Raw genomic sequence first — 25,942 nt, 5'->3', positions numbered from 1 at the left:
TTAAATAAACCTAACACTAAGCCCCTGAAGATCTTCCTACCTTATCTTCACCATACCAGGTTCACCGATCGATCCAGAAGAGCTCCTCTGATGTCTTGATCCAAGCCCAAGCGGGGGGCTGAAGATGTCCATGATCCGGCTGAAGTCTTCATCCAAGCGGGAGCTGAAGAGGTCCATGATCCGGCTGAAGTCTTCATCCAAGCTGGAGCCGAAGAGGTCCATGATCCGGCTGAAGTCTTCTATCAACGGCATCTTCAATATTCTTTCTTCCGGATCCATGTTCATCCCGCCGACGCGGAACATCCATCTTCACCGACGACTTCCCGACGAATGAAGGTTCCTTTAAGGGACGTCATCCAAGATGGTAGGAAAATTCTGATTGGCTGATCTAATCAGCCAATCAGAATCAAGTTCAATCCGAGTTCTGTTCCGATCAGCCAATAGAATGCAAGCTCAATCTGATTGGCTGATTGAATCAGCCAATCGGATTGAACTTGATTCTGATTGGCTGATTCCATCAGCCAATCAGAATTTTCCTACCTTAATTCCGATTGGCTGATAGAATCCTATCAGCCAATCGGAATTCGAGGGACTCCATCTTGGATGACGTCCCTTAAAGGAACCGTCATTCGTCGGGAAGTCGTCGGAAGAAGAAGATGGGTCCGCGGTGGAGGTCTTCAAGATGGAGCCGGTCCTCATCGGATGAAGATAGAAGATGCCGCTTGGTTCAAGATGGTTGCCGGTCCGGATCGCCTCTTCTTCCCGGATAGGATGAAGACTTTGGAGCATCTTCTGGACCTCTTCAGCCGCCGGATGATGGATGTCTAGCCCCCGCTTGGGCTTGGATGAAGATTTTGGAGCCAGGACGGATCGGTGTGATACCCGGCGAGGTGAAGACAAGGTAGGAAGATCTTCAGGGGGTTAGTGTTAGGTTTATTTAAGGGGGGTTTGGGGTAGATTAGGGGTATGTGTGCGGTGGGTTGTAATGTTGGGGGGGGTATTGTATGATTTTTTTTACAGGCAAAAGAGCTGAATTCTTTGGGGCATGCCCCGCAAAGGGCCCTGTTCAGGGCTGATAAGGTAAAAGAGCTTTGAACTTTTGTAATTTAGAATAGGGTAGGGCATTTTTTTATTTTGGGGGGCTTTGTTATTTTATTAGGGTGCTTAGAGTAGGTGTAATTAGTTTAAAATTGTTGTAATTTTTTTCTAATGTTTGTAAATATTTTTTGTAACTTAGTTCTTTTTTATTTTTTGTACTTTAGTTAGTTTATTTAATTGTATTTATTTGTAGGAAGTGTATTTAATTTATTTATTGATAGTGTAGTGTTAGGTTTAATTGTAGATAATTGTAGGTAGTTTATTTAATTAATTTATTGATAGTGTAGTGTTAGGTTTAATTGTAACTTAGGTTAGGATTTATTTTACAGGTAATTTTGTAATTATTTTAACTATTTTAGCTATTAAATAGTTCTTAACTATTTAATAGCTATTGTACCTGGTTAAAATAAATACAAAGTTACCTGTAAAATAAATATAAATCCTAAAATAGCTATAATATAATTATAATTTATGTTGTAGCTATATTAGGGTTTATTTTACAGGTAAATATTTAGATTTAAATAGGAATAATTTATTTAATAAGAGTTAATTTATTTCGTTAGAATAAAATTATATTTAACTTAGGGGGGTGTTAGTGTTAGGGTTAAAATTAGCTTTAGGGGTTAAAAAATTTATTAGAGTAGCGGTGAGCTCCGCTCGGCAGATTAGGGGTTAATAAGTGTAGGCAGGTGGAGGCGACATTGAGGGGGGCAGATTAAGGGTTAATAAATATAATATAGGGGTTGGCGGTGTTAGGGGCATCCGATTAGGGGTACATAGCTATAATGTAGCTGGCGGCGTGCGGACGGCAGATTAGGGGTTAATAAGTGTAGGTAGCTGGCGGCGACGTTGTGGGGGCAGATTAGGGGTTAATAAATATAATATAGGGGTCGGCGGTGTTAGGGGCAGCAGATTAGGGGTACATATGGATAACGTAGTTGGCGGCAGTGTACGGAGCGGAAGATTAGGGGTTAAAAATTTTTTATAGAGTGGCGGCGATGTGGGGGGGGCCTCGGTTTAGGGGTACATAGGTAGTTTATGGGTGTTAGTGTACTTAAGACCACAGTAGTTAAGAGCTTAATAAACGGGCGTTAGCCTAGAAAGCTCTTAACTACTGACTTTTTTCTGCGGCTGGAGTTTTGTCGTTAGATTTCTAACGCTCACTTCAGACACGACTCTAAATACCGGCGTTAGAAAGATCCCATTGAAAAGATAGGATACGCAATTGACGTAAGGGGATCTGCGGTATGGAAAAGTCGCGGCTGGAAAGTGAGCATTAGACCCTTTCCTGACTGACTCCAAATACCGGCGGTAGCCTAAAACCAGCGTTAGGAGCCTCTAACGCTGGTTTTGACGGCTACCGCCAAACTCTAAATCTAGGCCTAAGATAGCTACAATATAACTAATAGTTACATTGTATCTATCTTAGAGTTTATTTTTATTTTACAGGCAAGTTTGTATTTATTTTAACTAAGTAGAATAGTTATTAACTAGTTATTAACTATTTTATAACTACCTAGCTAAAATAAATACAAATTGACCTGTAAAATAAAAGCTAACCTAAGTTACACTTACACCTAACACTACACTATAATTAAATTAATTCCCTAAATTAAATACAATGAAATACAATTAAATAAAATTAGCTAAAGTACAAAAAACCCCCACTAAATTACAGAAAATAATAAACAAATTACAAGATTTTTAAACTAATGACACCTAATCTAATCCCATTAACAAAATATAAAAGCCCCCCCAAAATAAAAAAGCCCTACCCTACAGTAAAATACAAATAGCCCTTAAAAGGGCCTTTTGCGGGGCATTGCCCCAAAGTAATCAGCTCTTTGACCTTTAAATAAAATTACAAATCCCCCCCAACATTAAAACCCACCACCCACACAACCAAACCTACTCTAAAATCCACCCAATACTCCCTTAAAAAAAACCTAACACTAAGCCCTTGAAGATCACTTTACCATGATAAGTCTTCATCCAACCGGGCCAAAGTCCGCAACGAAGCCGGGAGAAGTCTTCATCCATGCCGGGCGAAGTGGTCCTCCAGACGGGCAAAACCTTCATCCAGATGGCATCTTCTATCTTCATCCAACCGGCACGGAGCGGGTCCATTTTCAAGACAGCCAACGCGGAGCATCCTCTTCATCTGACGGCTAACACTGAATGAAGGTTCCTTTAAATTACATCATCCAATATAGCATCCCTTCAATTCCGATTGGCTGCTAGAATTCTATCAGCCAATAGGAATTAAGGTAGAAAAAATCATTTTGGCTGATGTAATCAGCCAAAAGGATTGAGCTGGCATTCTATTGGCTGTTCCAATCAGCCAATAGAATGACAGCTCAATCCTATTGGCTAATTGCATCAGCCAATATGATTTTTTCTACCTTAATTCTGATTGGCTGATAGAATTCTATCAGCCAATCGGAATTGAAGGGACGCCATTTTGGAAGACGTAATTTAAAGCAACGTTCATTCAATGTTAGCCGTCGGATGAAGAGGATGCTCCGCGTCGGATGTCTTGAAGATTGACCCGCTCAGCGCCAGATGGATGAAGATAGAAGAGTCCGTCTGGATGAAGACTTCTGCCTGTCTGAAGGACCACTTCACCCCGCTTGGATGAAGACTTCTCCCGGCTTTGTTGAGGACTTCGGCCCGGTTGGATGAAGACTTCTCCCGGTAAGGTGATCTTCAAGGGGTTAGTGTTAGTTTTTTTAAGGGGGTATTGGGTAGACATGTGCGATTCGGTTCGGCCCAAATCGAAATTCGGATGAATTTGTTCGAATTCGGAGATTCGGATCAATTCAAATTTCCTAATTGTGGTAGTTCCGAATCTACCGAATAAATCCAAATCAATTCGAATTTATTTCGGTAGATTCCGATGGATTCGGATGGCTGTGTATTACACTAGTATACTAGTGTAATACACAGCACATCCCACTTTACAGTGACCGAATTTCCGAAAACCGAACCGAATCGAACCGAAACGAATGCAAACTGAATTTTTTCAAATCCGAAAGAATCCGAATGAATCTGAAATGAATTAATTTGATTTCTTCCGAATTCGAATCGATCTGAAACGAAATTCGAATCAGTCCGAATCGATCCGAACCAAATCAAATTTTTCGCAGCTGCACATGTCTAGTATTCGGTGGGTTTTAAAGTAGGGTTGGTTGTGTGGGTGGTGGGTTTTAATGTTGGGGGGGGATTTGTAATATTTTTTTACAGGTAAAAGTGCTGATTACTTTGGTACAATGCCCCGCAAAAGGCTCTTTAGTGTAGGGTAGGGCTTTTTTTATTTTTGAGGGCTTTTTTATTTTGTTAGGGGGATTAGATTAGGTGTAATTAGTTTAAAAAATCTTGTAATGTGTTTAAAATTTTCTGTAATTTAGTGTTTATTTTTTTTTTTTTGTACTTTAGCTAATTTTATTTAATTGTATTTAATTGTATTTAATTGTATTTAATTTAGGGAATTATTTTAATTATAGTGTAGTGTTAGGTGTAATTGTAATTTAGGTTAGGTTTTATTTTACAGGTACTTTTGTATTTATTTTAGCTAGGTAGCTAGTAAATAGTTAATAACTATTCACTAACTATTCTACCTAGTTAAAATAAATACAAACTTGGGGCTGTAAAATAAAAATAAACCCTAAGCTAGCTACAAAGTAACTATTAGTTATATTGTAGCTAGCTTAGGGTTTATTTTACAGGTAAGTATTTAGTTTTAAATAGGAATAATTTAGCTCATGATAGGAATATTTATTTCAATTTCTTTTAATTATATTTAAGTTAGGGGGTGTTAGGTTTAGGGTTAGACTTAGGTTTAGGGGTAATAACATTAATATAGTGGCGACTACGTTGGGGGCGGCAGATTAGGGGTTAATAAATGTAGGTAGGTGGCAGAGATGTTAGGGCCGGCAGATTGGGGGTTAATCATTTTTAACTAATGTTTGTGAGGCGGTAGTGTGGTGGTTTAGGGGTTAATATGTTTATTATAGTGGCGGCGACATTGGGGGCGGCAGATTAGGGGTTAATAAATATAATGTAGGGTTCGACGATGTTGGGGGCAGCAGATTAGGGGTTCATAAGTATAAGGTAGATGGCGGCGGTGACCGGAGCGGCAGGTTAGGGGTTAATAATTATAATGTAGGTGTCGGCAATGTCGGGGCAGCAGATTAGGGGTTAATAAGTGTAAGATTAGGGGTGTTTAGACTCGGGGTTCATGTTAGGGTGTTAGGTGTAGACATAAAATTTATTTCCCCATAGGAATCAATGGGGCTGCGTTAAGGAGTTTTACTCTGCTTTTTTGCAGGTGTTAGACTTTTTTTCAGCCGGCTCTCCTCGTTGATTCCTATGGGGAAATCGTGCATGAGCATGTTACACCAGCTCACCGCTAACGTAAGCAGCGCTGGTATTGGAGTGCGGTCATGAGCAAAATTTTGCTCAACGCTCACTTCTTGTCTGGTTTGTAAAAACTCGTAATACCAGTGCTGTCTGTAAGTGAGCGGTGAGCATTAACTGCTCGTTAGCACCGCACAGCCTCTAATGCAAAACTCGTAATCTAGGTGTATGTATCTTAAGAATATCAAATTGTATCTCAGTAAGCAGTAAACATAACCGCTACATTCACAAACAAGACACCCTCTGGCCCCGCCCACTGAGGTTTTTCATCACTGTGCCTGACTTCGTCAGGGCATAGTGCTGGCCCAGCCTTATGCTTCTTTTTATGTACCATCTGGTTGCCTAAGTAACCACTTCATGTGTATGTGGAAGTGTTTTACCACATTGGCGAACTTGATTATTACTCATGAGAGAGCAACGTTCAACCATTCTTTATTAAGCCACTGTTTTTATACAACTGGCTTGTAGCCTCGATCTAAATCGCATCTGACCAATAATGACAACTGAACAAGAAGGTTTCATAATTAAAAATCTGTTTCAATACCCTCTTTTAATATCTGTAGGTTATTTGTGACATTATATTTGGGATCAAATCATTTGTATTGCGGCAATAATGTTATGCGTAACAATATATTCACATTCAAGTGAATGTGTTCAGTTCTTTCTGCTGTGCGGATAAATTACTCATAGTTTACTTATAACTGCCTAACATGATGAGTGTTGTCAAAGGGGAATAATAATGGTGGTGCATTCAGTTTATGAGTTTGCTAGCAGAAATTAAGCATTACTACTTGTTTAGGAGGGGGCGCTATTATTTCGAGAAATGTTTTGAAAGAAATTGCTTTGTTCAAACCCTTAGGGGGGAAGACAGTACATTAATCCACCTGCATTCTTTTTGCAGGAGCATTTTGTTGATATTGACTTTTCTTCCCTTTAGATTAAGATGTTCCATGACAAAAAAATGTAATATCATATTTGTGGTCACTGTGTATGCTATTCATATGTTGTGCAATCGGCACATAGATTACCTTATCTATTCAGGAAGTCTATTTCATACCTCTTATTTGTTCTGGGGTGAACAAAGAATTTTTTAGGAGACATATTTTTGCATGCTTGATATGTGTAATATCAAAAAGAACCCCTGGGTAGGCCCATTGTCTCTGGCAATGGCTGCCTGACAGAGAATGTCAGTGTATTTATTGATAAAAAACTATGAGAATTTGTATATACACTCACCTCCTATGTCCAAGACACTAAGGATGTGTTAAAATGTCTAGAGAATATTTGTGTACAAGAAAACATGTTGCTAAGCAGCATACACATAAAGTCTATATTCAAATATCTCCCATACACTGGGAATGGAAGCTATAAAATACTTTCAAAAGACTGTAAATCCAACAGGCAATGATGAAGATGAGTTCATCGTGGACTTACTGAACTTTGTGCTAAGGAACAATTATTTTATGTTTAACAACAAGTCATACTTACAAAAAAGGGGCACCCACATATGCCAATCTGTTCTTGGGATGGATAGATTCCACTAGCATTTTGAACCAAGACGTAAATCCATTCATGAAATTCATGGATTTATACATTTGCTACATCGACAATGTGCTAATCCTGTGGACTGGCACAACAGACAATTATACTGAATTTATGACCTGACTTAATAACAATAACCATAGGATGTGTTACACATGCACCATTGACGATAAATGTTTTTCCTTTTTGGACCTCTTGATTTGTAAAGAGGAGAATAGGTCATTGAATACTAAATTGTATGGAAAAAAAAAATCTGAAAATGTCCAGGATAAACAAATAGATGAAAGTTATATCCGGCAGTTAAAACATTAAAGTTTAATAGGTATTCAGTAAAAAATTGGCAGACTCCATACAGAAATATGTGGGCAAGTAAAAAAAGTGCCTGACCGGTTTCGGCCAAATAGACCGTAGTCATAGACATAAAATATTTAACACAATTTAAAGGCACTAGACTCCTCCCACAGGGGTTGCCTAAAGGTGCTCACATTATTTAACTCTTCAGTGTATACAAAATGAAGCAAAAAATGCATGTTTATAACTGACAGTGAGAAAAAAATAAATCAAGCATAAATGAACCATTGCTTACAAAGATAATGGAACTGTTGCCTATAAAATGCTAAAATAGATATAGCACATCCCACTGTTGATAGTTTAAAACATATAGTGTATACACAAATATATTAATGATTGAAGATTCAGATCAAATGAGACATAACACATCAAGCATTTCCAGGAGCAGGGGAATACCTAAACTCCTAAATCATGATGAGAATCCGGGAAAATTTTGTTAGACCCCTAGTAATGAATTATACTAATGAATTATAAGTCAAGTCGAAACAAAAGATATATACTTTTTCTCCATGTTTGCAACTATAATTCACATTTAAAGGGGAATCAACAATATATATTTTAAACGGGGGACCAACGACCACCCAAAACAAATGCTCAGAATCTATGCATTTAAGATAGGGGAGTAGTTATATATATGAATGTAAAACCTTTAGCGATCTAATCTATTTTTTATGGATGATTAGCCTTTATCTATCCAAAACAGGCTTAAGGATACATGTTTCAAATTCCCAATGTATTGATCATAGACTCCTATGCGTATACAACAGCTAGTAGAGGCATGCATAGCAGTGATAGAACCCCTAATCAGATGGACAGTGAACTGACCACACTCTGAGAACTTACAATAAAGTAAAGTAAAATAAAGTTCAAAGCTCGAGTTTATCTATGCCAACAGTTAATAATATCAAACTCTGAGTTGAATCCCCCAGGTAGCAAGCTACCAAGCTTATGAATCCAGTAGATCTCCTGTCTGGAGAGGATCTGGAACTTGCCCCCCCCCCCCTCTTGGGGGCCTGGCAATTTGCTCGATAGCCTGCCACCTGAAGGACCCAACATCTCCCAGCTTAACTTTAAGAAAATGTTTGGACGAGGCTGAAACTGCTTTGTCATTGGTAATATAAGATAGATGATCCTTAATGCAACTCCCCACCTCCCTTGTGGTTCTGCCTACATATTGTCTTGAGCATGTTGTACACTCTACTAGGTATATTACATATTTGTTACCTTTGGTTTCGAAAACTTCAGAAGTGGAAGCTAAGACAAAAGTCTTGGACACCTTAATATGGTCACATGATCTACATGACCTTTTACCACACTTGAATGTCCCCTTAAAATGTATCCAAGAACTCTTGTGCTCTTCTTCTTTGAGTAAACTAGGAGACAGTAAGTTTCCTAGTGACAAATTTTTTTTGTACACAAAGTTGCAACCATCATTGATAATATCACGCAGGAGTTTATCTCCTCGTAATATAGGTAGATTCTTTCTGATGACATTAAATAACTGATGGTATTGGTTAGAATATTCTGTCACTAAAGTTGGTTTTATTTTAGTTCCTTGTGCCCCTTTTTGTTTTTTATCTTTGGACTCAAATAGTTGAGTTCTATCTATTTGATTCACTTCCCAAAATGCTGTATTTACTTGTTTTTTGGGATAATTTCTGGCTTTTAGACTTTTTTTAAGGTCCTCACTCTCTCTCAGGAAGTCTCCTTCGAGTGTGCATTTGCGTTTTGCCCGCATGAACTGACCCTTTGCAATGCCTCTAAACACATGTCCAGGATGACTGCACCGAGCAAGCAAAAGTGTGTTCTCTGAGATGGGCCTCCTGTAGAGAGATAAGAGTATCCTCTTAGACTCACAATCCACTGTCAGAGTCACATCAAGATAATTGGTGCCACTCAAAGGTGAACCTTAGCCCCACCTCATTGTGATTAAGGTAATCTACAAGTTATTGAGCTTGTGAGTAATCAGAGGACCAAATAATTAATAAATCATCAATATACCTCATATATTTGATGACAAATTTATCACTGAGTTGTCTACTACTGGTACTTGTGTACTAATTGTATTGTAAGGATACATAAATAATAGTCTCCTACAATGGGATAGTTTGTACCCAAAACGCCAAAAAATGGGTATTCCCACTGGTCAGTATTTACGTTCTAGGAGAAATTGTAGCACTGAAGAAGATTTTGAAAATGAGGTGAGGGAACTAAGGAGGAGGTTTAGATTAAGAGGTTACATAAACAAGTGTCTGAAAAAGCTTATCAGAGAGCTAAAGCATCTAATAGACAAACATTATTACTGGATCAAAAAGTTAACAACATTGAAAATGAACAACCAAAAAATGAATTCAGAATCATAGGGACCTATGATGATAAGACTAACACGATACGTAACATCTTCCAGAAACACTGGCATGTGTTACAAGATTACCCTGATCTTAAAGATGCTATCACAAACAAACCAATGATCACGAATAGAAGATAATTAAACCTGAAAGACATTTTAACAAACAGTCATTTCTCTAAGACACAACCCAGAACATGGGTAATTTTGTAATTAGAAGTAAAAAAAATAGGGCGCCACATAGCGTAATAAAGTTTGATCAAAAGTTGTAATTATTTTAACTAGGTAACTATTAAATAGTTATTAACTATTTAATAGCTATTGTACCTGGTTAAAATAAGTACAAAGTTGCCTGTAAAATAAATATTAATCCTAAAATAGCTACAATATAATTATAATTTATATTGTAGCTATATTAGGATTTATTTTAAAGGTAAGTATTTAGCTTTAAATAGGAATAATTTATTTAATAAGAGTTAATTTATTTAGTTAGATATAAATTATATTTAACTTAGGGGGTGTTAGAGTTAGGGTTAGACTTAGCTTTAGGGGTTAATACATTTATTAGAGTAGCGGTGAGGTCCGGTCAGTAGTGTTGTCTCGAACTGTTCGCCCGCGAACGGTTCCCAGCGAACATAGCTTGTTCGTGTTCGCTGCTGTGGGCGAACACATGGCGATGTTCGATCCGCCCCTATGTGTCATTATTGAGGAAACTTTGACCCTGTATGTCACAGCTGTCCGACACATTAGAGCCAATCAACATCAGACACTCCCTCACAGACCCTCCCAGCTACTCGGAATCCGCCATTTTAGACTGATAACGACCTTGCTTTCTTAATGAGAGGACGTGTTGTGTTTTTGATCCTGACATTAATAGGAAATGCATAGCTAGGCTAGTGTATTTAGTGTCCACTCAAGTCCAGAAGGACTCCACTCATCTCTGCTGCAAGGACAGCACCCCAAAAAGCCCTTTTTAGGGCTATATTTCATGCTTTTTTTTTTTCGTATTTTTATTAGCATTTGCCTGGCTTTCAGTCTGTGTGTTTAAGGCTCACAGCATATGCTGTGATTACTGCCACCACTGATATCTCCCTAACAACATTAGTTTAAAATTAACCAACCAAAAATTTTAATTATTTTGCTAGTGTAATTTTTTTTAATTTTCTATCAGGCCTGTGTCACACAGCATATACTCTGGTTCATTGCTCTGTGCCAGCCACCAGTGTTAATATCCGTTTACAACATAATTTTAAATTAAAAAAAAAATAATAATAATAATTTTGCTAGTGTAATCTAATTACATTTTCTATCAGGCCTGTGTCTGCCAGGCTCACTCAGCAATAATATACCTCATTTTTTTCAGTCTTTTGGTTAATTGGTCTGTGCCAGGCAGCCACCATTCATATCTTCTTTACCTTAATTTAAATATAAAAAAAAAAAGTTTAAACTTTTTTGATAGTGTAATCTAATATAATTTTCTATCCGGCCTGTGTGTTTTGCTGACATACAGAGCCTACTGTGTTTACTTGCTGCCCTCCCTAGTCTATGAGCCATGACTCATATGTGTTTAACTTTTTTTAATCCCCCCCCCCCAAAAAAAAAAATTTAAATCATTTTTCTAGTAAAATCTATCTAATATTATTTTCTATCAGGCGTGTGTGTATCTGACTTACAGAGCCTACTGTTTTTAATAGCTGCCCTTCCAAGGCTATCAGCCACGACTCATATGTATGTGCTTAACCTTTTTCTTTAAATTCCCCAAAAAAGTCTTTAAATCATTATGCTAGTGTAATCTAATTTTATTTTCTATCAGGCCTGTGTCTAACTGTCTATCTGACTTACACAGCATACTGTTGTTAATTGCTGCCCTACATAGCATCCAGCCAGTGCGACCACTCATATGTGCATTGCACTTCTTAACATAATTTTAATATTAAAATCTAAAATTTTAAAATATTTTGCTAGTGTAATGTAACTTAATTTTCTATCAGGCCTGTGTTTTTGTCACTTACACAGCATACTGTGTTAAATTGCTGTCCTACCTACCATCCACGATTCATATCTGCCAGCCTGTGTGCCAGGCCCAACTAGCCAATTAGTGGCACCAATCATAATTCTTGTTACAGTATCAAAGCACGTTATTGCAAACAATTTGGGAATGTTAGGTGATTTAGGCCCTTTATGGGTTAAAAGCAGACTCTGCATAAACTATGTAATTTTACATGGGAGTTTTGCCAGGGATCCCCCTCCAGCATGCCACAGTCCAGGTGTTAGTAACCTTGAAACAACTTTTCCATCACTATTGTGGCCAGAAAGAGTCCTTGTAGGTTTTAAAATTCACCTGCTTATTGAATTCAATGGCGGTTCGCGGGTTCGTGAACAATACCGGAAGTTTGAGTCCGCCGTTCGCAAACCGAAAATTTTAAGTTTGCGACATCACTACCGGTCGGCAGATTAGGGGTTAATAATTGTAGGTAGGTGGAGGTGACATTGGGCGTGGCAGATTAGGGGTTAATAAATATAATATACGGCCCGGGTAGGCGGTGTTAGGGGCAGCAGATTAGGGGTACATAGGGATAATGTAGGTGGCGGCGGTGTGCGGTCGGCAGATTAGGGGTTAAAAAAATTTAATAGAGTGACGGCAATGTGGGGGGGCCTCGGTTTAGGGGTACATAGGTAGTTTATGAGTGTTAGTGTACTTTAGAGCACAGTAGTTAAGAGCTTTATGAACCGGCGTTAGCCCAGAAAGCTCTTAACTCCTGGCTTTTTTCTGCGGCTGGAGTTTTATCGTTAGATTTCTAACGCTCACTTCAGCCACGACTCTAAATACCGGCGTTAGAAAGATCCCATTGAAAAGATAGGATACGCAAATGGCGCAGCTCTTTTGCCTGGAAAAAAAACATACAATACCCCCCCCCAACATTACAACCCACCACCCACATACCCCTAATCTAACCCAAACCCCCCTTAAATAAACCTAACACTAAGCCCCTGAAGATCTTCCTACCTTATATTCACCACACCGGGTATCACACTGATCCGTCCTGGCTCCGATGTCTTGATCCAAGCCCAAGCGGGGGGCTGAAGACCTCCATCCTCCGGCTGAAGTCTTGATCCAAGCAGGCAGAAGAGGACATCCGGACCGGCAAACATCTGCATCCAAGCCACATCTTCTATGTTCTTCCATCCGATGACGACTGGCTGATCTTCAAGACCTCCAGCGCGGATCCATCCTCTTCTTCCGACGACTAGACGACGAATGAAGGTTCCTTTAAGGGACGTCATCCAAGATGGTGTCCCTCGAATTCCGATTGGCTGATAGGATTCTATCAGCCAATCGGAACTAAGGTAGGAAAATTCTGATTGGCTGATGGAATCAGCAAATCAGATTCAAGTTCAATCCGATTGGCTGATGGAATCAGCCAATCAGATTGAGATCACATTCTATTGGCTGTTCTGATCAGCCAATAGAATGTGAGCTCAATCTGATTGGCTGATCGGATCAGCCAATTGGATTGAACTTGAATCTGATTGGCTGATTCCATCAGCCAATCAGAATTTTCCTACCTTAATTCCGATTGGCTGATGGAATCCTATCAGCCAATCGGAATTCGAGGGACGCCATCTTGGATGACGTCCCTTAAAGGAACCGTCATTCGTCGGGAAGTCGTCGGTGAAGATGGATGTTCCGCGTTGGCGTGATGAACATGGATCCAGAAGAAAGAAGATTGAAGATGCCGCTTGATAGAAGACTTCAGTCGGATCATGGACCTCTTCAGCTCCCGCTTGGATGAAGACTTCAGTCGGATCATGGACATCTTCAGCCCCCCACTTGGGCTTGGATCAAGACATCGGAGGCTCTTCTGGATCGATCGGTGAACCCGGCGTGGTGAAGATAAGGTAGGGAGATCTTCAGGGGCTTAGTGTTAGGTTTATTTTAGGGGGGTTTGGGTTAGATTAGGGGTATGTGAGTGGTGGGTTGTAATGTTGGGGGGGGGGTATTGTATGTTTTTTTTCTCCAGGCAAAAGAGCTGAATTCTTGGGGCATGCCCTGCAAAGGGCCCTTTTCAGGGCTGGTAAGGTAAAAGAGCTTTTCTATTTTAATTTTAGAATAGGGTAGGGCATTTTTTTATTTTGGGGGTCTTTGTTATTTTATTAGGGGCCTTAGAGTAGGTGTAATTAGTTTAAAATTGTTGTAATATTTTTCTAATGTTTGTAAATATTTTTTTTATTTTTTGTAACTTAGTTCTTTTTTATTTTTTGTACTTTAGTTAATTAACTAGGTAACTATGAAATAGTTATTAACTATTTAATAGCTATTGTACCTGGTTAAAATAATTACAAAGCTGCCTGTAAAATAAATATTAATCCTAAAATAGCTACAATATAATTATAATTTATATTGTAGCTATATTAGGATTTATTTTACAGGTAAGTATTTAGCTTTAAATAGGAATAATTTATTTAATAAGAGTTAATTTATTTTGTTAGATTTAAACTATATTTAACTTAGGGGTAAGTTAGTGTTAGGGTTAGACTTAGCTTTAGGGGTTAATACATTTATTATAGTAGCGGCGAGATCCGGTCGGCAGATTAGGGGTTAATAAGTGTAGATAGGTGGAGGCGACGTTGGGGGTGGCAGTTTAGGGGTTAATAAATATAATATAGGGGTCGGCGGTGTTAGGGTCAGCAGATTAGGGGTACATAGGGATAACATAGGTTGCGGCGGTGTACGGAGCGGCAGATTAGGGGTTAATAATAATATGCAGGGGTCAGCGATAAGTGGAGTCGGCAGATTAGGGGTTAATAAGTGTAAGGGTGTTAGGTGCAGACTTAGGAAGTGTTTCCCCATAGGAAACAATGGGGCTGCGTTAGGAGCTGAACGCTGCTTTTTTGCAGGTGTTAGGTTTTTTTTAGCTCAAACAGCCGCATTTTTTCCTATGGGGGAATAGTGCACGAGCACGTTTTTGAAGCAGGCCGCGTCCGTAAGCAACGCTGGTATTTAGAGTTGCAGTGGCGGTAAATATGCTCTACGCTCCCTTTTTTGGAGCCTAACGCAGCCCTTCTGTGAACTCTAAATACCAGCGGTATTTAAAAGGTGCAGGGGAAAAAGCATGCGTAGCTAACGCACTCCTTCTAACGCACCCCTTTGGCCGCAGAACTCTAAATCTAGCTGTTAGTGTTGGAATATACTAATTTAAAGAAGTGGTAGTGGTAATCCCACTTTCTAATATTCCAATTATAGATTTTGGTATGTCTGTATATATGTTTAATAAAGTGTTTAATTTTATTCATATTCCCTTTAAGATATAGAGGGCCTAATTCAGCACTTGGCTTCAGTGCCACAAACCCTACTTTCTTCTCTAACATAATATTTTTAAGTAAAAGAGCTGTTTATCTTAGGGCAATGCCCTACAAAAGGCCCATTAGGGTGTTTTTTTTATTTTGGGGGGGGGGCTATTTTATTTTCATAGGGATAAGGTTTATTTTTTTTATTTTTGATAATTTTGTTTATTTTGTTTATATAATTTTAGAGTTTTTTTAATTTTTTTTGTAATTTTAGATTCATTTTTTGTAATTTAATGTTAGGTTTTATTATTTTAAGTGTAACTTAGTATTTGGGTTAAATGGACAGTCAACCCAAAACGGCTTTTAAATCATACTGTACATATAGAGTTTAAAACGATTATTATTTTTAAATGTAGCCCAATTTTAAAAATATTGCTTTAGCATGTAAAAAGACTTACTATGTTCGTTTCTGCAGTTCAAAAATGTCCGCCTGGCAATAAGACATGCTACTAGGAGGCTCCTGACTATATTTTCAATTTATCTAGTTTTCCCTCTGTGGAACAACATTTAGATATCGGGCTATTCTTGGGAACCTCAGGAGACTCTTGTGAATCATCTGGCTGTACCGAACAAGACGTTTTTCTTGCTATATTAATGCTTTTGGATAAAGAGCAGGCCGCAAACTGAATATGAGGAAAGACATCGGCGCCATACTACAGACTCTATTTGCCGAATATGAGCAACGGATCCTCAATAGATTTGATGCTCTACTGACAAGGATTGAAGTGGCGCGCGTAACAGGGAAACCTATGCTAGCTGCTGAGGAAGGAGAGGTGGATGTCAGTGAGAAACCTGGAATTGCGCAGCTAAGTACTGGGAACTTTCGCATAGTGCCTGATCTCCCTAACATGGAGCAACTACCGAATGGATCTGTCTGTGAAGTGCCGGTCCTGCTGTATCGCAATGTGCAGACCCTTGTGAGAGGTGTTGGTGGGAGTGGGGGGCTCCCCTCCAGTGGCGGCGATATGGTGGGTCATACTGAGAGTTGTACCTGGAGTTGTTTGTCACTTACTGCTGCTGGGTTGGGAGCAGAAGGGAGAGCAGCAGACGTCTGTGAATGCGGCCCTGCTGATGTGAGTGAATCGCTGTCGGCCTCATTTCGAGGTACCGCCTTGGATTTCTACATGCTCTGGAACCTTGAGAGGAGCGGTGCAGGGGTTCTGCCTCTGGAAAGTATTTTTCTCTTGATGATCCTGCAGAGTGAGAGTTTCTGGCCTTTTGAGACTAATATGAAATCTGGAAATGGGTGACACTCTTTATTATAGCAGCGGTTATTTAGCTCATGTTTAGTTCATAATACCATCTTGCTTGTTGAACGTGCTGCTGCTTAAAACTCAGTTCTTGGCACGAAGAATCTACATTTATGATGATTACTATCTAAGGCTGTGTGCACACTAGGACTAAACCCTCTTGTTGTTTCCCCTATATGCATAACAAATGAGGATTTATCAGTGATGGTTCTTAGGTTTGGTAGTCTAGCCTTAAGTGTGTTAATTTTATGGTTAATGTTGTAAGATATCACTTATATGCAACAATTTTTCCCAGCACTTATATAGATACAGTACTGCTCAGCAAGGTTTTGTTTATTAGCAATAGTTGTAAATGGAAATTATCTACTTTTTCTATATATATGCTGCTTTTCACATATATTTGTCGAAGTTTGAATGTACTCTGACTGGCTGGTGTGTGAATTGATGTTGTGACTTTATCTCTGACTGTTGTATTCCTTTTAAACTAGCCCCTGACACTATAGAATTGTGCAGCAGGGGGAAATGTTGTGTGCCCTGCTCTGTATTTTGAGTGTTCATCATGAATGGCATGTCAAAGTATTAACTAATGATTTACACTTAGTTTCTTGAGAGATATGCCCCTTATTCAGATTATATCACATTTAGCTAGTAGCTTAGCTGAGTATACCACATAGCTAGGCATATGCTAGATTTAATGCTCCTAACGTTTTCCTTATGAGAAACTCTGGAATCCCTAGCCACCTATAATCTGTACTGAGAATGTTCCCTTAGCATTATGGTAAACCTCATCAGAAAGAGAGTATTATCTTGTCACCCCCCCCCACATGTATGTGGGGTAAGGGATAAATAATTTATCCTCTATACTTCCTTTTGGCAGAGTTACGTAGCCTCTGCCCTGTCCGTAGAGCCTTTGCAAAGCTTGTACCTATAGCAGTGTAAAAATGGCTCTCCGGATCCTAATAATGATAGTTTTATTATGATTTTTCTTACGTGTCTAGCTGTCTGCAGTTTGTCTCTTCTAATAATTATGGTATTATTCTTAACCTACATACATATCTACTGTAGTTCTAGAGCTGATGTGGAAATGTTTGAGGTCCAAAGGGATTTAGGTGCGGCAACTACATATGTTTTTCATGCACTTTAGAGAGTCACCCCCTGGGGGAAGCACTGGCTAGTGTAGATGATAAGGCGGTCTTTGTAGGAAAATAAATAATGAATACTGGTCAACTTGACCCTACTATAAACTTGATGTAGAGGACAGCCTGTAGGGGACGTGGTAGCTCCCTCGCCAACAAGCCCTAACCAAGCTTACCAAGATTTTTACCCTTCAAATAATAACTGGCAGTTGAATTAATGCTTACCCACTGGGCTTATATGTTCATTTACTCGCCCGCAGGTGATTCCTGAATCTTGCAATCCTGGTTGCTCTATATATCGTCCTAAATTATAAGCCTCAGCACTTGTAACCTCTCTCTCTCTCTCTCTCTCTCTCTCTATATATATATATATATATACATTTTTTTTAATGTTGTGGATTGTATGTTAGCTACAGTAATGTACCCAGTTCTATCTCTATTCATACTAGTACTTGGACTACTCTATGAAGCAATTTCTACAGGCTTGTTTTGATGTAGTGTTTTTTTTTTCTATGTATTTCCAGAGTGTCATGCTTATTTTTATGATCTCCTTCAATGTTAATTTTAGTTTCTATGTCTTCAACTGTGTTCTAGTTTTCAGATCCCTTAGTGGGATCCCTTAGTGGGATCTCCGTAACATCGATGACACTAGAGAGTTTAAATATTAAAATGAGAGTTATTGATGAGGGGTAATGTTCTGTCCTAGTGAAGTCCTTACTGAGTGTTAAGCTGTTGTTTGTGACTGTAAAATTGTATTATTCCTTGTGAGATATTGCCCTTCATTTTGCATAGGCTGTATCTGTTTTCTTCGCCTCAATAAAAATATAAATTTAAAAAAAAAAAATATCCGCCTGCCCCCTCCCCTATTTCATCACAAGTGTCTTCTCACATTCACTTTGCATGCGCAATGAGAATATTTTCGTCAAGGGGTGACTTTTTCAACCGGAACAGAAAGTAACCCCTAATACACGATGGTTTCATATGTGAGACGTGCATGCGCAAACGCCGGGAGTGAGTACAATAGAAAAGTGAATGTGAGAAGGCATAATATTTTCCACATAGCACACATAACAAAAGAAAGTTGAATGAAGGTCTGAAAACATATATTTTTAAATAAATATTCTTATATACAAATCTAGCTGCTTTGTAGATCACTTTCATGAGAGATGATTTACAACAGGGGAACTCTTGGCAGGGCCCACTATCCCTTTGTCTCTCATAACTGTCACCTTGCATATTAGACCCATGTCTTTAGCGTTGCAGAACCTATATTCTATTTAAAATAATCATTTAACGGATTGGATCTAAATGAAATAAAAGAAAGCAAAAAATAATAATATAGGGATAAATTTATTATGATTAGTTTATTTATCATTGTTAGTGTGCTATCAATATTCTTAAAGGGACAGCCTACTCCAAAATCTTTATTGTTTAAAAAGATAGATAATATCTTTATTACCCATTCCCCAGTTTTGTCTAACCAACACAGTTATATAAATACTGTAGACTTTTTTGCCTCTGTGATTACCTTGTACCTAAGACTCTGCAGACTGCCCCTTATCTCAATGCTTTGACAGACTTGCATTTTAGCCAATCCGTGTTGACTCATAAATTACTCCCTGGGGTGAGCACAATGTTATCTATATGACCTACATTAACTATTGCTGCCTAGCTGTGAAAAACTGTCAAAATTAAATGAGATAAGAGGTGGCCTTCAAGGGCTTAGAAAATAGCTTGTGAGCCTACCTAGGTTTAGCTTTCAACAAAGAATACTTAAAGTACAAAGCAAATTTCATGAGAAAATTAAAATGGAAAGTTGTTTAAACATGCAGGTCCTATCTGAATCATGAACATTTCAATTACTATTAACATTTTCATTATTTTTTTTCTCTTGCACTTTGCTAGATTCATGGCTATCAGATGTGTATTCCACATTAATGTCAGTATGTGAAATATTTATACTTATAATTAGAACGTTTTAAAAGTTAGCTTAAATTAATGTAACAAAAGTGCACTTAAAATCAACTCCTATAACAGTTCAAATTTCATACAATGCATCTATATATATATTATTCTTTATATATGTTTAATTTAACATCTGACTTGAAAATGGATTGATTGTTTAAACCAAAAATGGTTCTTCAAAAAAAATAATTTCCTTTTATATTTTATGCACATGTGAAAAACAGGATCAACTATGGTCACGTCTTGTGTATTGATTTATGCACAGTGTACTGTACCCTAGAAGTACAAACTGTGTTAGCTCTAACTTAATTACACCCTAAATATATAGTTCAGGCTGTGAAGTCAAACAAAAAAATCTATGAAGGTTGAACCTCGGTGAACGTCTGCTTTTATTTAACTTGATATGCTATGTACTGTGTAAAATTCACCTCCAACAAGATTATGAGTTTATAAAACCAGAAAAAATTATTCTCGCCTTTTTCTTTTGATAATTTTTTTTTTATAAATATGTTCACTTTTTTTTTTGTGCAAACACTTGTTAGTCTATAGTTATATTTTACCAAGTACTGTTTGCTAAAAGATTACAATTAAATTAAACATATCTGAATATACTTTTTTAAATTTGAAGGTAATTTACTTAAAATGCTTTTCTTTAAAACAAAAATATGTATGCTCAGAAATTCACCTTCCACATTAGACAATCCTTCAACGTGTGTTACATTTACAACATTCTGGCAAATGTATTTCTTTCTCTGTTCGGGCTTGACTAAAATCCAAGAAGCAAGGTCAGTTTTTCTTTTTTGACATGATTTAAGAATGGAAATAACTGAACAGATTTAAGTTGGCTATATTTTCAGTAGCATATTTATTGGAAAAGATTTACATTTAAATTTACTGCTTGCTTGCTGTTTGTTAATAAGGTTTAGTCAAGAGATTTACAGGTCCTGTAGAGTTTATTGTGAAGTATGTCTGATATGTGCTGCCAATACAGCTGCATTTTTCCATGGCCTCTGATACTCTGATATCATTACAATGAAAGTCCTTTTAATAAGATGAGCAAAACATTCTATTATTATTTACACTTTTTATTTTTTATTTTTGTGCACAGAAAAAAAGATATATATATATATATAAATATACAACAAGAAAATGCTCTAATGTGGTTTTATTTTATAATAGCAGTATTGCTTGCGTATAGCTATGTGTTTAACCATTATAAATGGGTTAAAGGCACAGTTAAAGTAAAGTCCATAATAGCAATGCACTTGCTGTACATATCTGGGGAACCAATGACAGGAGGTATAAGTATGCTGTCACCAATTACCAGCAACCAGTAGTGTTTTTTTACTAGACATGTGCAGTTCGTTTCGGATTTATTCGGAAATTTGGAAAATTCGGTAAATTCTGAGATTCGGATCGATTCGAATTTCCAAATTAAAATACTTCTGAATCTACCAAATGAATTCGAAATAGCTGCCGTATCCCCGAATAAATCCGAATTAGCTCAGTAAAATTCGGCATTTCCTATTAGGAAACAATGGGGAGTTTCGGCTGAAAAAAACCTAACACCGCAGCCCCATTGTTTCCTATGGGGAAACACTAAGTCTGCACCTAACATGTACCCCGAGTCTCTAAATACCCCTAATCTAACACTTATTAACCCCTAATCTGCCGCCCCCGCTATCGCTGACACCTGCATTATTTTATTAACCCCTAATCTGCCGACCGGATATCGCCGCCACTATAATAAATGTATTAACCCCTAAACTGCCGCACTCCCACCTCGCAAACACTATAATAAATTTCATTAACCCTTAATCTGGCCCCCTCCAACGTTGCCGCAATCTAACTACAAGTATTAACCCCTAATCTGCCGACCGGACACCGCCGCCACCTACATTATAGCTATTAACCCCTAATCTGCTGTCCCTAACATCGCCGACCCCTACATTATAGTTATTAACCTCTAATCTGCCCCACCAACGTTGCCGCAATCCTAACTACAAGTATTAACCCCTAATCTGCCGACCGGACACCGCCACCACCTACATTATAGCTATTAACCCCTAATCTGCTGTCCCTAACATCGCCGCCACCTACATTATAGCTATTAACCCCTAATCTGCTGTCCCTAAAATCGCCGACCCCTACATTATAGTTATTAACCCCATATCCCCCCCCCAATGTCGCCGCAATCTAACTACAAGTATTAACCCCTAATCTGCCGACCGAACACCGCCGCCACCTACATTATAGCTATTAACACCTAATCTGCTGTCCCTAACATCTCCGACCCCTACATTATAGTTATTAACCCCTAATCTGCCCCCCCAACGTCGCCGCAATCCTAACTACAAGTATTAACCCCTAATCTGCCGACCGTACATCGCCGTCACTATGATAAATGTATTAACCCCTAAACCGCCGCACTCCCGCCTTGCAAACACTATAATAAATTTTATTAACCCCTAATCTGCCCTCCCTAACATCGCCGCCACATACTTACAATAATTAACCCCTAATCTCCCGCCCCCAATGTTGCCGCTACTATAATAAGATTATTAACCCCTAAACCTAAGTCTAACCCTAACCCTAACACCCCCTAACTTAAATATAATTTAAATAAAATGAAATAAATTTACTATAATTAAATAAATGAATCCTATTTAAAACTAAATACTTACCTGTAAAATAAACCCTAAGCTAGCTACAATATAACTAATAGTTACATTGTAGCTATCTTAGGCCTAGATTTAGAGTTGGGCGGTAGCCGTCAAAACCAGCGTTAGAGGCTCCTAACGCTGGTTTTTACCGCCCTCTGGTATTTGGAGCCAGTCATTAAAGGGTCTAACGCTCACTTTCCAGCCGCGACTTTTCCATACCGCAGATCCCCTTACTTCAATTGCGTATCCTATCTTTTCAATGGGATCTTTCTAACGCTGGTATTTAGGGTCGTGTCTCCAGCCGCAGAAAAAAGTTAGTAGTTAAGAGCTTTCTGGGCTAACACCGGTTTATAAAGCTCTTAACTACTGTGCTCTAAAGTAAACTAACACCCATAAACTACCTATGTACTCCTAAACTGAGGTCCCCCCACATCGCCGCCACTCTATTAAAATTTTTTAACCCCAAATCTGCCGACCGCACGCCGCTGCCACCTAGGTTATCCCTATGAACCCCTAATCTGCTGCCCCTAACACCGCCGACTCCTATATTATATTTATTAACCCCTAATCTGCCGCCCATGCTATCGCTGACCCCTGCATATTATTATTAACCCCTAATCTGCCGCTCCGTACACCCCTTCCACCTACATTATAGCTATGTACCCCTAATCTGCTGCGCCTAACACCGCCGACCCCTATATTATATTTATTAACCCCTAATCTGCCCCCCTTACCGTCGCCTCCACCTGCCTACACTTATTAAACCCTAATCTGCCAAGCAGACCGCACCGCTACTATAATAAAGTTATTAACCCCTAATCCGCCTCACTCCCGCCTCAATAACCCCATAATAAATAGTATTAACCCCTAGTCTGCCCTCCCTAACATTGCCGACACCTAACTTCAAGTATTAACCCCTAATCTGCCGATCGGAGCTCACCGCTACTCTAATAAATTTTTTAACCCCTAAAGCTAAGTCTAACCCTAACCCTAACACCCCCCTAAGTTAAATATAATTTTTTTCTAACAAAATAAATTAACTCTTATTAAATAAATTATTCCTATTTAAAGCTAAATACTTACCTGTAAAATAAACCCTAATATAGCTACAATATAAATTATAATTATATTGTAGCTATTTTAGGATTAATATTTATTTTACAGGCAACTTTGTATTTATTTTAACCAGGTACAATAGCTATTAAATAGTTAATAACTATTTAATAGCTAAAATAGTTAAAATAATTACAAAATTACCTGTAAAATAAATCCTAACCTAAGTTAAAATTAAACCTAACACTACACTATCAATAAATTAATTAAATACAATACCTACAATTATCTATAATTAAACCTAACACTACACTATCAATACATTAATTAAATAAAATACCTACAATTATCTACAATTAAACCTAACACTACACTATCAATAAATTAATTAAATACAATACCTACAAATAAATACAATTAAATAAACTAATTAAAGTACAAAAAATAAAAATGAACAAAGTTACAAAAAATAAAAAAATATTTACAAACATTTGAAAAATATTACAACAATTTTAAACTAATTACACCTACTCTAAGCCCCCTAATAAAATAACAAAGCCCCCCAAAATAAAAAAAATGCCCTACCCTTTTCTAAAATAAAAAAGTTCAAAGCTCTTTTACCTTACCAGCCCTGAAAAGAGCCCTTTGCGGGGCATGCCCCAAAGAATTCAGCTCTTTTGCCTGTAAAAAAAACACATACAATTCCCCCCCCCCAACATTACAACCCACCACCCACATACCCCTAATCTAACCCAAACGCCCATTAAATAAACCTAACACTAAGCCCCTGAAGATCTCCCTACCTTGTCTTCACCTCACCGGGTCCCAATCTGTCCAGAAGAGGGTCCGAAGTCTTGATCCAAGCCCAAGCGGGGGGCTGAAGAGTGACGTCCATCCTCGGGCTGAAGTCTGGATCCAAGCGGCGGCTAAAGAACTCCATCATCGGGCTGAAGTCGGAAGTCCATCATCGGGATGAAGTCTTCTATCAAGCCGCATCTTCAATCTTCTTTCTTCCGGAGCGGAGCCATCTTCTTCCAAGCCGACGCGGAACATCCTCTTCAACCGACGCCTACTCGCCGAATGACGGTTCCTTTAAATGACGTCATCCAAGATGGCGTCCCTCGAATTCCGATTGGCTGATAGGATTCTATCAGCCAATCGGAATTAAGGTAGGAATATTCTGATTGGCTGATGGAATCAGCCAATCAGATTCAAGTTCAATCCGCCGCTTGGATCCAGACTTCAGCCCGAGGATGGACGTCACTCTTCAGCCCCCCCGCTTGGGCTTGGATCAAGACTTCGGACCCTCTTCTGGACAGATCGGGACCCGGTGAGGTGAAGACAAGGTAGGGAGATCTTCAGAGGCTTAGTGTTAGGTTTATTTAAGGGGGGGTTTGGGTTAGATTAGGGGTATGTGGGTGGTGGGTTGTAATGTTGGGGGGGGTATTGTATGTGGTTTTTTTACAGGCAAAAGAGCTGAATTATTTGGGGCATGCCCCACAAAGGGCCCTTTTCAGGGCTGGTAAGGTAAAAGAGCTTTGAACTTTTTTATTTTAGAATGGGGTAGGGCATTTTTTATTTTGGGGGGCTTTGTTATTTTATGAGGGGGCTTAGAGTAGGTGTAATTAGTTTAAAATTGTTGTAATATTTTTCTAATGTTTGTAAATATTTTTTTTATTTTTTGTAACTTAGTTCTTTTTTATTTTTTGTACTTTAGTTAGTTTATTCAATTGTATTTATTTGTAGGTATTTTATTTAATTAATTTATTGATAGTGTAGTGTTAGGTTTAATTGTAACTTAGGTTAGGATTTATTTTACAGGTAATTTTGTAATTATTTTAACTATTTTAGCTATTAAATAGTTATTAACTATTTAATAGCTATTGTACCTGGTTAAAATAAATACAAAGTTGCCTGTAAAATAAATATTAATCCTAAAATAGCTACAATATAATTATAATTTATATTGTAGCTATATTAGGGTTTATTTTACAGGTAAGTATTTAGCTTTAAATAGGAATAATTTATTTAATAAGAGTTAATTTATTTCGTTAGATAAAAATTATATTTAATTTAGGGGGGTGTTAGTGTTAGGGTTAGACTTAGCTTTAGGGGTTAATCCATTTATTACAGTAGCGTCGAGATTCGGTCGGCAGATTAGGGGTTTATAATTGAAGTTAGGTGTCGGCGATGTTAGGGAGGGCAGATTAGGGGTTAATACTATGTATTATAGGGTTATTGAGGCAGGAGTGAGGCGGATTAGGCGTTAATAACTTTATTATAGTAGCGGTGCGGTCCGCTCGGCAGATTAGGGGTTAATAAGTGTAGGCAGGTGGAGGCGACGTTGTGGGGGGCAGATTAGGGGTTAATAAATATAATATAGGGGCGGCGGTGTTAGGGGCAGCAGATTAGGGGTACACAGGGATAATGTAGGTAGCGGCGGTTTACGGAGCGGCAGATTAGGGTTTAAAAAAAATATGCAGGTGTCAGTGATAGTGGGGGCGGCAGATTAGGGGATAATAAGTGTAAGGTTAGTGGTGTTTAGACTCGGGGTACATGTTAGAGTGTTAGGTGCAGACGTAGGAAGTGTTTCCCTATAGAAAACAATGGGGCTGCGTTAAGAGCTGAACGCTGCTTTTTTGCAGTTGTTAGGTTTTTTTTTAAGCTCAAAATGCCCCATTGTTTTCTATGGGGATATCGTGCACGAGCACGTTTTTGAAGCTGGCCGCGTCCGTAAGCACCGCTGGTATATAGAGTTGCAGTGGCGTTAAA

The sequence above is a fragment of the Bombina bombina genome, chromosome 3, assembly GCF_027579735.1.
Source record: "Bombina bombina isolate aBomBom1 chromosome 3, aBomBom1.pri, whole genome shotgun sequence".
Taxonomy (NCBI): domain Eukaryota; kingdom Metazoa; phylum Chordata; class Amphibia; order Anura; family Bombinatoridae; genus Bombina; species Bombina bombina.
The sequence above is the reverse complement of the archived record's forward strand: the minus strand, read 5'-3'. Positions refer to the sequence as shown.